The sequence below is a fragment of the Ixodes scapularis genome, unplaced genomic scaffold, assembly GCF_016920785.2.
Source record: "Ixodes scapularis isolate PalLabHiFi unplaced genomic scaffold, ASM1692078v2 PGA_scaffold10__122_contigs__length_95168666, whole genome shotgun sequence".
Classification (NCBI taxonomy): Eukaryota; Metazoa; Arthropoda; class Arachnida; order Ixodida; family Ixodidae; genus Ixodes; species Ixodes scapularis.
The window spans coordinates 70,489,215-70,504,533 of NW_024609836.1; positions in this window are offsets into that span (position 1 = coordinate 70,489,215).

Below are 15,319 nucleotides of genomic sequence, written 5' to 3' on the forward strand. Positions count from 1 at the left end.
GCACCGAATTTTTTGTTAGAGTGATAGAAGGTGAATTTACAGAGGCACACAGGACTCAACGCGTGTGGCGCATGCGGTGAGTTTGATTGGTTTAGCGCCGATGATAAACAGACGCCCTGAGAGGCGCCGCTCTCTTGGCTCCATCAGCCGGTATAGCATCGGCGACTCTTTGGCTTTAGACGAAACGACGAACTATACAAAAAAAATTATGGTAACGTTAACTACAAATGTACACTAAAAACAAAAAAAAAAATCTTGCTTGCAGAGATTGTTTTTTTCGCAGAGCGGGCAAGATGTAATAATCAAAATCGGTAAAAAGAGAAAAAAAGAAAAAAAAAAGGAACGAATGTTGAAGCTAGACAATAGTTTACTGTTTTTCTATCAGCGTATAACCCAACCGCACTCTGTAAATACATCGTAAATACATCGCTATCCGGCGTTATTTTTTTTTTTTTTTTCTGCGCGTGATTGGGTCAGCCGCTGATCGGAAACCAAGAAAGACAACGAGCGACGTGGTGATGGACATTGGTTGCTGCGTAATTGGCTCCGACGGATCGTGCGGCATACGGACTTGAAAGTCGAACAAAGTGTAGACGCCCCGGCCTTGATTCCAAATCGCGAGCTATTTGTTTACATATGCCCCGAGCTCCCCGTGTTCGTTCTGCAGCTCGTGTCGCACATGTCTCGTTGATCATGTGCGCTCGTGGATCGCGCATGCTCGTGCCGCGAGGCAGGAACAGCCAACGTTGAAACAGTTAGGCCAGTTGGGCGGCCGACGCACATCTTTTGAGTTAGCTCAAAAAGCGGTTGAAGACGTTGTTGGAGCTTTAGTTCGCTTTATGTGGGAGGTAAAAATGCGCAATAAAAGAACTTTTTTTTCTTTTTTTTTGTGGATTTTGAGGGTTTTTTTGCGGCATAAGATGATGGGCATCTCCTTTCAGGTAACTTAACAACTTACCAAAAAGATTTTCAAAAAAAAAAAAAAAAAAAAAAAGCTAACATTGTATTTTAGCGTTTTTTTCCCCGTGAATTTGAATATTGCGCGTATTTCACGTGAACGTATATATATCAACAGACGTGAGAAAATCCGAAAAACAACAAAGCACCGTGTGTGACGTCGTACCCAGTGGCTTCAACGGCCTTGCGCGTGCCCCTCTTATATAATTCGTCACGATTCCGTCCTCTCATCGAACGCGCTGCTTTGAAAGCTCCTTTTGGCTACTTGGCGCATCAATCTAAAATATAATTTAGGTATTAGTTACCCTGGAGGATAAATGCGGACAATTCAAGTGCGTGTTTTCTCTTTATTGCTTTTTTTATATATATACAGAATTGCTTCGCCTCCTTTTTAAAACGCAGGGCTTATGATGTTTACGTTTCTGCTTCGTGACTCCTACTTCCGTATTCTTATCGGGTAATGCCGCAATTTTATTAGTTGCAAATCGCCACTAAAATGCGCGAGACTAGCCTCACTCTGCGTTCCTTTAACTGTCTAAAAAAATATTGTTTTTATTTCTTATGTACTCCTGCTTCGAAACTGAGAGTAGAAAAAAAAACATATATATATATATATATATATATATATATATATATATATATATATATATATATATATATATATATATATATATATATATATATATATCCCACATTCGGTTTGCTGCGATGCACGACGTCATTTTAGATGTTTTTAGATGTCGTTGCATTGTGATTGGTCGTAGCTAAAGTCACTGGATCTTCGGAAAGTAGGGTCATTTCCCTCCCTGCCAGCTAGCTGATCACAAAGAGATACCAACGTACAGGCGACCCAACCATCGCAAGGCGATTGGCTGGCCGATCTCTGATGCAGTGCCAATCGCCATTTCGGTCCTTGGAAACCTTACAAGCTTTGAAAGGTTCGTCTTAAATTAGCATCGCCACGGATCGTCAATCGTACTGAAAAGGTTCCTCGCTAGTATAAGCGTTCTGGGCTCTACGTATGCAACAAACATATCAATCATGCTTATCTTCACAAATCTCTTACAATGATAATGTTCTTCTGGCGTATTTCGAGAGAGGACGGTTATTTTTCAGTGGCGCCAAGTACCGAAGCCGTACTTGGTGGCGGTGCGATTTGCGCTTGTTTCAGCCGTGCGTGGGTAGCGTCATCTCTATTCAATAAGTGTCACTATAAAGTAGCCTCTCACAGCGAATTTCAATCGGCTCACCAAGAATGGAGAGGTCAAGAAGGAACTACTCATTCCATGGACCAAAATGGCGCTATTTTCCCAGGATTCAAGAACTTTAGTTTCAGCATGCAAAATGCACATACACAGCATGCGAGGAAGTCCAAACACAACTCTGTGATGGAACTCCGCTCGCAGTTAATTTCAAAACCACGTAAAGAACATATTTATTTTCGTTGCTTCCTTTTAGAAATAGAAACTGTTCCCCCAAAAAATGCAAGTTTTTTTTTTTTTTTTTATTTATTGAAAAAATAAACTAGGCATCGCCGAACGCTCATTCTCCGCCCAAAAGTAGCGCTAGAGGTCACAACCAGATGCCAATGTCCGATACCTTATTCAAAGTTATGAGCGATTCTCTGAAAATTTCAATGGGAAAATGGAGCCCATTTTTTGCCCGTTTTCGGTTTCTGGTGCCATAGAGCCCCATGTGTTCGAAAACTCCGTCGGCCGCCATTTTCCCATTGAAATTTCCAGAAAATCGCTCATAACTTTTGATCAAGTGACCAGATCGGGCTGAAACTTTGGCATCTGTTTGTGACCTCATTCTCCACCTTTGGGGGGAGAATGAGAGTTCGATGATGCCTAGTTTATTTTTGTGGTAGAAAAAAAACCTGTAAATTTTTTTCCTGTGACACCCTGTCCATCAAACGAGTTATTGCGCGATATACAAAAAAATATGTCATCTTTGTTCAAGGTCACGCAATGGACGTCGTGATTCACCTCGTAATCAACCAAACACAGGGTGATCTTTTTTTTTAAATGTTCCCGTTGCTCAGTTGCTGAGTCAGCAGAACTAGTTCCTCCTTCCACTTTCGGGTATTGTACTTGTTTCTTCGCTTGCTTTTGAGCCAGAGAACAAAAGGTTGGCATGTGGCATGGCTTCCGGAATTGCCAGTGCGTACAGTTATCCTCCGACCGCTGCTGCATTCGTCGGGTGACGACACCGGGGTTGAGAAAAATGACTCGGAGCAGAGAACCAGCCGCGATGCCAGGAGGGCGCTGGTTTGGTTCCAGCCTCGCACAATATGAGCTTATTTTTTTTTTCGACGCCGTTTCTTTAGTTAATTTCTGTAGGGTCGTGTGTATTGAGAAAAATTACTCCGAGTGGTATACTTCCGTCGCCATGATGGGCTAGAAGGAAAGATGCGACGATTACGCGGGCGAAAGCGCGGTCCCGCGATTCCAACCTCTACAAGCTCGGCGCAATCATGTATTCCGGAAGCAGCGCCACCTTGCAACCTATACGGCTAAAGGAGACGATCATCTTAACCAAAATTAACAAGTCAAATTTTTTTTTACTTTTTTTTTTACTTTTTTACAGTGTGTGGATGCATTTAGCAGCCTTAAATCGGAACTCGACCTCTTATATAACGGGAAGCTGAAACTCGGTGAGAATGTGACGCTGGTGGTTGAAATGATAGAACGCGGAAGCTTTAGAACATGACTTCACACCTAGAAGTTATTAGTGTATTACGTCATCACGTCATCGTATGTGTATCTTCCACCCGCCCCAAGCGGCAAACCCGTCAAATATATATTTTTTTTTTCGACCGCCGATTGTAATTGGTTGTAGTAGCAGTACGATCCCACCTTGCTTGTCTATCCCTAGCAAAACGCTGTTCTCCCTTTTCGACGTCGCATGTGGCAGGGTGAATACGGCGAGGCTATATATATGTAAGCCGCCGCTTCTGTTCGCCGATGTCCTCTCTTCGTCTGCCACTTCCTCTTGCGAGGCATCGTGAATATGACCAGAGCACTTCCAGCGCGCGTATACGACTTCGATCGTATAGATCCCTCTCGAAAGTGTGCCCCCTGTTGAAAGCTGCGGAATCTCTGCACGACTTGCAGACACGAGTGCGAGCTCCTTGGGTTCGACGGCGCCTTCGGTATACCCAAGCTCGACCTCGTGCAACGGGAGCAAAGCTCGCGGCTATACGGAGCGCTAAACGTCCTGTGATCTACCCACTATTTTTTTTTCTTCTTTCAATCAGCCAATAAGAGCTCGGCGTTCTGACACCATCGCAACCCCTACGCAAAAAGCAGACGAACTTGCGCTATGCAAAGGTATACCTTTTCACTTGCACGTTCCGCAATATCGGCCGGTCTCCGGGTGATGTGCGGGATAAACACGCTCATTCTCTAAACTGGAAACTAGTTACCAATCGTCGTGAGCTCACGCACGCAAAGAAAAAAAGAGAGTCGAGGAGTTTTCTAGAAGAGCCGCACATCTCGAGAGCCCATTCATTTCCTCCCGCGCTTCTTTCTCCTCCCGTCGTTCAATCTCTTCCCATTGTTGTTACTTCCATCTGTCTCTCTCCCCTCACCGCCGCTTGTTTCTGAGCGCGCCCGCAATGCTCGCTGCTCTTTGCCACGGGTCCTTTTTTTTCCTCATTATTTGGGCCCCTGTCGTCCCCCCATTATTTTAAGTCTCTCTGATTTCCAGCAGCCGCGCGCCGCGGCTTTTTTAGTCTCCGGACCCGAAGCAGCGTGCACCGCGCGAGGCACCGGCGCGGTGAGTCTTCTTGAAAGGGAAACGCCGCCACGGCTTTCTCAGAGCCTGCAGTGGCGGACGAGGAGGAATTAAAAGAAAGGAAGGGACCAGCCCAGCGAACGTTCGCATTCAGCCGGGTGAGACGATTCGAGTCCCACAAATATAAAGATCCCGCTGCCGCGCGAAAAACCAAAAGAAACCGGTGCCCCCAGAAGAGAGAGACCCTCTGCTATTTCTTTTTAGATGTATATATATAAAAAAAGAAGGGCTAGGAGCTCGAAACGAGGTTTGAAAATAAACGCTGCTTCGAGTCCGATTTTGGGAGCGCCGAGCGCTCACTGCGTGCGCTGCATCAAAAAAAAAAAAAAAAAGACAATAACGCAGAGTGGCACGCGGAGACGAGAGCCGACTTCTTTTCCTGCGTTTGTCACTTCTTTGTCCGGCTGTCGTCTGCTGACTGAGTGCAGATGTTCGCTCCGACAAACGTGCTCTGAAGAATCCCTCGCCGGCGCATCAACTTGTATTCCGTTCGCCCCTGAGCTCACAGTTGGGTGGAAGCTACGTGCTCGTTGAAGCAGTCATACGTCTGTCTTCCGCCACATGATCATGTGCTCGCTCATACCTATGCAAACCCAGAGAGTGGCGGGATATGAAATATTTCCTTGTTCGCCATAACGAAATTGGGCATGGCACATTAAGCTCGATGCAATGAAAACAAAAAAAGTTGGGTTGTGTGTATGTTTGTTTATACAGTCTAGAACTTGGTGTGCCTCAACGGGCGACAAGTCTCCCAGCTGTAGATGAGAAATTTAGCCGGTGCAGTAGAACCACTAGCCTGGGGGTCTTTAACGTACACCACGCAGTATAGTGATACACAACCGCACGCCGGTACGACGCTCATCCAGATCGAAACGGTTAGGGGCGGGGATTGAACAAATGATTGAACCCAGGATCCCGGGTTCTGCAGCGCGAGCTTTCGCTTCACGTGCTCCGAGCTGGTGTGTGCTAGCCCAGTCGGCCACCGATCCCCCTCGATGCAATGAAGACAGGCTGCAGTGAAGCTATGGTAGGCTCGTGAACATAGGCGTGCGCACAGGGGGGGGGGGGGGGGGGGCAGGGGGGGCGGCCGCCCCCTCTATACATCTAGGGGGGGGGGGGGCGCAAAGTTGGCCCGACTCGAGGCGCAACAAAGGCCTCCTGCGCTGAAGCTTTGAACAAACTGTAGCGCCCTCATTTTGTGTAGTACAAGCTCACCTGATTGAGCAGAGCACTACTTATGGCACGTTGGTCGAGCTTTTTCAATTCTATGTGGTGCTAAAGAACGAAAAAACACCTTTGGACGCTAGAAATCGGCCAAACTCAACGTTGCAAGAGAATCGAAAGTGCCATATGCATGACACCACCGCTAGGGCACGCGTCTCTTATCTCTGGGTGGTGACGTCACAACACCTGTGTCGCGACGCTTTAATTTTTTTTTTCTTTTTTATGTCTACTTTGGAACGCGTGAAACGGCATCTCTTGGCTCACGCTCTCAGCGTCTTAGCTTTGACGGCGTTCGAATTTTTGTTCTGTCTTTGTATTTTCATCGTGATCTCGCGCTCCGCACCACAGCAGGCACGCTTCTGCATGCGTGACAGTTTCAGACGCTAAAATTTGTACTACCCAAAACAAGTCCTAACAAGACCCATTCTCAGCACCCTCTGAGCAGCGCAGGAGGCCCATGGTTTCTTTTTCGACGGCATAAAACACCGACGCCACAGTTCCCTCCCTCTAGTGCGCGCAACGAAAACAACAACCATAAAAATACGCCGCGACGCAGTCAGTCATCGAACAGTTCGCGACAAAATTGCGTAGAATTTTGCTTTAGCATTTTCACGATTGGTGAAAAGTACTATATCTCCCACGGACGTGCTACAGATTTTTAGTAATCTAGTCATAAAATATTTTTACCACCACATAACATATCCATTAGTTTGTGTAATGTTTGTTGAGCATGACATAATGCGTGCGTGTTATCTTGTTGTTTCTATTACATGTTTCTATCAAGCGCCAGAAAGTAAGATTATCAACTGTACATTTGGATGCTCAGAAGAAAATAAATGGCATGTCATAGCGTTTATCTTCAATAATTACTAAATATTGTAACTTGCTGTTTCGCGTATTTTTAATCTGCGGTACATTCTCGTGCTTTTAAGCGTTGCTATTACGTTGTGTATTGGGTGGCGTTTTTCGTCCTCTGCATGAACGTTGCAGACGCCATATGACAGCTTTCGACATGTGTAGGTGCACCCATGCGTTTGCCCTGTATGTATACTATATTTTACATACTAGCAGAGTCACGTTGAGGCAATATTTTTAAATATTCTGTGCTGTTAAAGATGGCATATGTGTCGTATCTTTCTCTGGTTTAGAAAGAATAAACATTCTTTGCATGCGCGTTGTGTCACTGACGCCTCAGCTGCGCAGGGACTGCCGTTCTTTGCGGACGTTTCACAAGAAAGTGAAACCTACTGCTTAATAATATTTTGTATATGTTACAATTCAATATTGTTGAAATAAACGATTCATAACCATATCTCGTCTCAGCACTACAATATGAGCGTATAGGACATCAGTGGGAGTGCGTTGATAGAAAGGGGGGGGGGGGGGGGGGGCGCTCTGGGGAAACCTCGCCCCCCCTAATGAAAAATTCTGCGCACGCGTACGCTCGTGAAGCCCCTCGATGTGCTAATTTCACCTTCTATTCCCTGCAGTACAGGTTGGCGCTCCTATCCGCTTATCGATAAAGCCCCTCTATCCTGGGAAAAGTGGCGCCATGCATTCATTGTTGTAGAAATGCTCGAGGCACGTGCCGCGCGTCATGGCGTCTGAAATCTAGCTCAGTGCTGCGCTGTGCCGCCATAATCTCCCCAAGGGCTGCACGTTGCACGTGCCTCGTGCATCGACGCACCTTTCGCTACTTTGGAACATCAAGGGGCTTTACTAAAACTCACCACAGCTCCGCATGCTGAATCACTTAGTCACTTTCGCAAGCGCGATCGTCAGACCTCCCCACTCTACCGTAACATAGGATACAAAACCCGTTCCTTTTAGTCGTCTTTCCAAAATTAGCCAAACTGGGATTAATCCTACTTTTATCAATGGAAATAAGAGTAATGTCAAATTGGCAATATTGAATGCGATGTCTTAAGAACGCGATGACTCCGAGCTTCCAGCGTATACACTCGAACCTGTCACCGTCGATTCGAGCATTTGCCGTTCCCGACTGATAATCCTGACCCTGGCGTGAAGGGTAAGAACTGCACACTACGAGCGCCTGCACACTACGAGCCCTGGCATGAGCTTCTCTCTTGGAACTCTGTCATGGCCACTCGTGATTTTGTGCAATGCGAACCGTTTTAACTCCAGAACCTCTAGAACCATTATTTCGAAATTTTCACGCTGTGCTGTTCCTCGTCGCCACTCAGTGGGAACGCCCCGGCCCTCTTTGCAGGGGCGTCGAAACAGGGGGACAGAGAGGACGGCGATTCAGCCGCCCCCCCTCCCCCCCCCCCAAAGTAGCCTTGAAAAAGGGGGCAAAGTGGGGGGGGGGGGGGGAGGGGGCGTGCGTGCGTGCGCGCGTGCGTGCGTGCGCGCGTGCGTGCGTGCGTGCGTGTGTGTGTGTGTGTGTGTGTGTGTGTGTGTGTGTCGCAACTGAGCTAAAAGCAATAATATTTTCAAAATGTCAGGACAGTGTTAGGGGAAGCCCTTTCAGTCTACATAGAAACACTGAGAGGCAATCACAGCGTTTGTTTTCCTGACCAACGTTGTTTACACTCAGCGCCGTGATGCAGGCGAATAATCACGCATAAAAGAGTGATCAAAAGTGGTCACTTTCTAATCCATACGCACCCTCGTACACAGATCGAATCTGGCCTAATTTAGCGCGTACCCAAGCGAGCATTTTGGACACAGCTGGGCGTTTGAAGTTTCTTCTTGACAAGATGGCGGCCAATTCAATCTGCAAATAAGCATCGCCCTTGCTAATTTGTGATTTTTGTTAAATAAAACAAAGTAGTATTTCATACTCTACTCGACATTTGAAGCTACTTAATTGGTCACTTTCTGACGGTATGCGTGCGCAATCGTCATAATTCTGCGACGCGCCCCCGTGTATACTTTGTTTTTGTCCAGCCCACAGACACGTAAAATTGTTGTTCATCAAATAACAGAGGCAATAACAGACTTCTATGTGCATGAGAAGTTATATATGCGTCTGAAACAGATGATGATGTAAATGTTATGATGTATATCTTTAAAGAGACCATGAAATGATTTTTTCAAGTTCCTCCTCCTTACCTTTAATCCTAAACTCAAAAGCAAAATGAGAAATCACGTGGTCATGACGCACTTGGGCCCCGGACGCGATGACTGCAAGCTTAAACCGTGCTTTTTAAGCATTCCATGGAACTCATCGTTCTCAAGTGATGATAAGTGTCGTTGGCCACGAACGCGAATTTAAATATTCGTCGACGGATTGATTTTTGACGAGCGCTTATGTTCGAGTTACGCAGTGCTCGTGTCCAGTCCGTGAGCTGGGCTGGGCTTGACGTGGTTGGGCGCCGCGGATGCATCAGAGTGAAAAGTTGGAGAGCTTTCGAAAGAAAAGAGATAAAAAATAGTCCGCTATAGTTTGAAATTTTCGTACCGAAAAGCAGGCTTTGGACTTCCTACGCTCGTGCACTAGCTTTATTTTGGCACACCAAACGATATGCGGTTAGTAAAATCCCAATTGATTCCAGCCAAAAAAATCATTGGACGGTCCCTTTAATAATCGGCTCTTTATTCGTGTTACCAAACCTCCAGGCAGTATTTGAATATATTTTTGGTTGTCATCAATAAATTTGACTGTATGAAGTTCACATCACCCCCTTCACACCGACATAGGAGGACGATATTCGAACATTTGCCAGCTGTTGTGTCTGCGGACACGTGCTTTTTTGTTCGCTGTTTTTCCAGTGTGAGCACCGGGTCGCTGCGTATGTCAAAAAGGACTATGTGCTCACATAATAGACATGAATGCAAATACAGAAAATGTGCAGAAAGAAAGATAATAAGTGGTATTCTTCTAAATAATCCCCTACACAACGCCTTAATACAAAACGAAATACATGAGACGCGCGCAATGATATTGTCACGGGTGGTGACCAAAAACAATAGATGAACAGGAAGAAATAAACGTTTAATGTGGCGAACTTGTGCCAAAAATAAAAGGGTACAAAAGATAATAACAAAGCGTCGCGGGCGTCGAAGTCGGCGTGGCAGCAGAGTCGAACGCTGGGGCGAGACTGACTCCGCTCGCCTTGCGGAATCCCTTATGTACCCTCGTGGGTTTCTGGATCGTTCGGCGTAGAAGTTTCGGCGTGTAGAACATTCCGACCTCGAACAAGCAACACGGTTCTCGAATTTACCAGAACATTACTTTACAGAGTCAACAAAAAATGTGTCTCCGCGGCCAGGAATCGAACCCTGGCTTTCAACCATTTTGTTCTTAGCCCGAGACTGAGGCAGGAAAAGAGGAAAGTTTCGAAGTAGAAGAAAAATGAACAGTCGAGGACACGTCTCTACTTTGCTACGCGCTTGCTTTCAGCTTGGAAAGCAAGCGCGATAACCGTTAGGCCACGCGCGCGCTGCCTACTTGGCCAGCTGCGCGCGCGGCATTACTCCCCCCTTTAAAAAAGTGCATCGTCCCAATGCAACCCAAAAACGAAACAAAGCAAATAAAAAGGACGGTAAACTAAAGAGTCATTTGGAACACCTAGGGTCCACAGTCCTATCGAGCGTAGTACGGCTTCAGTCGCACGACGTGGACGACTTCCGGTCGTGGAGGGCGGCGTGAGGAAGTCCGTGTTCCGTCGGGCATCACCTCGTAGTTCAGATCCCCGAGTCGACGAAGCACTTTGTAGGGTCCAAAGTAGCGCTTCAGGAGTTTCTCGCTGAGACCACGGCGACGGATGGGCGTCCACACCCACACCCTGTCTCCGGGCTGGAAGTGAACGTCCCTACGACGAAGGTTGTAGCGGCCCGCGTCGGCGCGTTGCTGGTCTTGAATCATAAGTCGGGCGAGCTGGCGGACTTCTTCGGCGCGTTGAGCAACCGCCTGGGCGTCGTCGCTCTGATTGTCAGATGGCTCATGGGGCAGCATTGCGTCCAGCATGGTCGTCACCTTCCGACCATGTACCAGCTGAAAAGGGGTGAATCCAGTGGTCTTCTGGACCGCCGTATTGTAGGCGAACGTGACGTAGGGCAGCACCTCGTCCCACGTCTTGTGCTCAACGTCGACGTACATAGAGATCATGTCGGCGATTGTCTTGTTCAGTCTTTCCGTCAGCCCGTTGGTCTGCGGGTGGTACGCAGTTGTACGACGGTGCCTGGTGTGACTGAGTCGGAGGATTTCTTGGGTCAGCTGTGCCATGAACGATGATCCGCGATCTGTAATCAAAACTTCTGGAGCGCCGTGCCGGAGGACGATGGACTCGATGAAAAACTTGGCGACTTCAACAACCGTGCCTGCTGGAAGGGCTTTGGTCTCGGCGTACCGCGTGAGATAATCGGTTGCGACGATGATCCATCGATTTCCTTGCGTCGACGGTGGGAAAGGTCCGAGTAAATCCATACCGATTTGCTGGAATGGGGCAGATGGCGGCGCAATAGGCTGAAGAAGTCCTGCCGGTCTCGTCGGTGGCTTCTTCCGTCGTTGACACTCGTGGCAAGATCGGGTGTAGTGGTGCACAGTCTTCGCAAGCTTGGGCCAGTAGTACTTTTCGCGTATCCTGGCAAGAGTCCTGCTGTAACCAAGGTGTCCCGCCGTCGGGTCATCGTGGCAGGCTTGAAAAATTTCTTCTTGAAGACTGGAAGGGACCACCAACAGCCACGCCGTGCTGTTGCCGCTAAAGTTCTCCTTGTAGAGCACACCTTGTCGGATAGAGAAGGTTGGCAGTGTTCGTACAAAACCGCGCGGAACAGCGCTTCCTTGTCCCTCTAGGTGCTCGATGAGTGCTCGCAGCTCAGGGTCGTCTCGCTGGAGTGCTGTTATGTCGCTGACATCCAGAGCGCCGAGGAAACACTCATCGTCGTCCTCTTTGGTGCAGGAAGGACCGGCCTCGACTGGAGCCCTCGACAGGCAGTCGGCATCATTGTGCTTCCGGCCGGACTTGTACACCACGGTCATGTCGAACTCCTGCAGTCGTAGGCTCCACCGAGCGAGGCGTCCGGAGGGGTCTTTCAGATTCGCCAGCCAGCAGAGCGAGTGGTGGTCTGTGACCACGCGAAAAGGACTTCCATACAAATATGGGCGAAACTTTGTTATTGCCCAGACGACAGCAAGGCACTCCTTTTCAGTCGTTGAATAGTTCGTCTCCGCGTTAGACAGCGTCCGACTTGCGTATGTGATAACTCGCTCTGCGCCGTCCTGCACTTGGACTAGTACCGCACCCAGTCCGGTGTTACTGGCGTCGGTGTGGATCTCGGTTTCAGCAAACTGGTCGAAATGGCCAAGAATCGGGGGCGTCTGGAGTCTTCGTTTGAGCTCGTCGAATGACCTTTGGTGTTCTTCTGTCCACTCGAACTTTACGGCGTCCTTCGTGAGGTGTGTCAGCGGTGCGGATAGTTTGGCGAAGTCTCGAACAAAGCGCCTGTAATAGGCACAGAGTCCGAGAAATCTTCTTACTGCCTTTTTGTCAGACGGCGGCGTAAATGCAGCTACGGCGCGGGTTTTCTCGGGATCAGGTAGAACACCTTTGTTGTTCACGACGTGGCCGGGGAACTTTAGTTCCCCATAGGCGAACCGACACTTTGTTGGCTTGAGTGACAGGCCGGCGGTCTTGATGGCTTGAAGCACGGCTCGAAGTCGTCTGAGGTGTTCGTCAAAATCTCGTGAGAATACCACGACATCGTCCAGGTAGACGAGGCAGCTCTGCCATTTCAGACCTGCCAGCACGGTGTCCATGACACGCTGAAAGGTGGCTGGTACTGTACAAAGTCCGAACGGCATCACTTTGAATTCGTACAGTCCGTCGGGAGTGACGAAGGCAGTTTTCTCCCGGTCACGTTCGTCGACTTCAATCTGCCAGTAACCACTCTTCAGGTCCATCGACGAAAAATATTGGGAGTGGCGCAGTCGGTCTAACGTATCGTCGATGCGGGGGAGCGGATAGACGTCCTTCTTCGTCACAGCGTTCAGTCGACGATAGTCCAACGCAGAACCGCAGGGTACCATCCTTCTTCTTTACAAGGACGACTGGGGACGCCCAGGGACTTCTTGAGGGTTGAATGATGTCGTCGTCGAGCATCTCCTGGACTTGATCTTGAATCACTTTCCTTTCCTTTAAGGAGACTCGATACGGCGACTGGTGGACAGGGAGTGCGTCGTAGTCAGTAATAATGCGATGTTTCGCCATTGGTGTTTGGCGAACTTTCGATGTCGTGGCAAAACAGTCACTGTATTCGGCGAGGAGGTCAACCAATTGCCGGCGCTTCGGAGCTGGGAGCTCGGGGTCGATGTCTAGCGGCGGCGGCGTCGTACTCTTCTGCTGTGGCGACGAGGCTTCCTCGGAGATTGCGGTGACCACGTCTGGCGCCTGAAGCTCCTCGATGTGGCCCACGGTGGTACCCTTCGTTAGGTGCTGTGGCTTCTCTCGAAAGTTCGTCACAAGAACAGTTGTACGTCTTTCTTGGAGATCCGTCACGCCTCTTGCGACACCAATTCCTTTTTCGAGGAGCAGTTGGACGCTGCCTTCCAGAAGAGCTTCACCGTGCATGGCTGCGTCGGTTATAACGGTGACGAAAACACTCGACCGCGGCGGTAGGTTCACATGGTCGGTGATAACTCGGATCGCGGTTGACGTCGTGTTGATCTTCACCGGCGGCACGACGGGCTTTCGAAGCGTCAACTGGTTTGCAGCGAGGTTGATGACGGCGCCATACTCGCAGAGAAAGTCCATTCCGAGGATAACGTCCCTCGAACAGTCTTTCAGAACGAAACTTCACAGGGCACGTCTCACCGTGGATCTCGACGCGAGCAGTGCACCTCCCGACTGGTGTGATGAGGTGCCCTCCGGCGGTTCGTATTTGAGGTCCATCCCACGGCGTCGTGACTTTTCGAAGGCGGCGGGAGAGCCTCCCACTCAAAACTGAGTAGTCTGCTCCGGTGTCCACGAGTGCCGATGCGTCGTGGCCGTCGATGATGACGTTTAGGTTGTTGGACACCGTTTCAGGAGCGTCGTTTCGGTCTCCGGTAGCGTTCGAGTGGGGGCCCTCCGACGTTCGTGGAGGATCTTGGCGTCGGTCGTCTTCGGCAACTCCACCTCCAGGGGTTGCCGCGCCTAGTTTCCCCGGCGTGGAGCGAGGGGCGACAGGCTTTCACGTCGGGGTCGGTGCATCGGCGAAGCTGGACGTCGTGGTGAAGGCGATCGGAACTCTCGGCGGGACGCAGGCTCGGGGGACTGGGGTCGTCGCAAGTACTCGTCGATCTCCCGAGGGCGTTCACCATACCTGGGGCGCGGGTCGCTTGGGTGGAATCCGCGCAGCCCGAGTCGTCGGTATGGGCATCGGCGGTACACATGGTCAGCTTCCCCGCAGTGGTAACACAGCGGGCGTCGGTCGGCCGTCCTCCAGACGTCTGTCTTCCTCGGCGCAGGTCGGTCTGGGTGAACGTGCGCCTGATCTTCCTGTCATCGGGGATACTGCGGCATTGGGGCGTCTCTTCGGGGTGGCGCCGCGGCTTGGCGGGGAGCTTGCGGCGGTCGTCGGGCTATGGCAGCGTAGCTCAACGTCGGTTCCTCCGGTGCCACCGTGGTGACGGGAACCTCTGGTTGGAGCGCCCGTTGTACTTCCTCGCGCACAACTTCGGCAATGGAGAGTGTCGCTGGACCACTTGCGGCTAGCAGCAACTGGCGGAGTTCCTCCCGGACGACCTCCCGGATAATTTCGCGGATGTCCGTACCAGGAGCGTTCTCGCCGCCAAGCAGCGTGGTTGCAGCGACACTTGGATGTCGCTGGTAGTGGGAAGCGCGCGCTTGGAGGGCGCGCTCGATGTTTGTCGCCTCGGTGACGAAGGCTTCGACGGTGCCCGGCGGGTTGCGCACGAGGCCTCCAAAGATGTCGTCTCTCACCCCGCGCATGAGGACCCGCAGCTTCTTGTCGTCTGTGGCTCGTGGGTCGGCACGGGCGCTCAGGCGGAGGACATCTTCTACGAAGCTTGTGATGCTTTCGTCGGGGCCCTGCGTTCGAATTCGGAGGAGATCTTCTGCCTTCTCCCGTCGGTGTAGGGTGGCGAACGTCCGCTTCAACTCGGCCACACAGATGTCCCACGACGTAAGCGAAGCCTCGTGATTCTCGAACCAATGCCTCGCAGTACCCTCCAGCGAAAAGTAGAGGTTCTGGAGGCACTGCTCCGCAGTCCATCCGTTGTGCCGCGCCACACGCTCGTAGTGCTTGATCCAGTCTTCGACATCCTCATGGATCTCGCCGTGGAAGGGAGTCGGCGTACGGGGAGCGGCGGGCAGGTAGACGACGGGAGGAGCGGCGGGGGTCGGCGACTGGTCGGCCATCGTCGGCTTCGTTG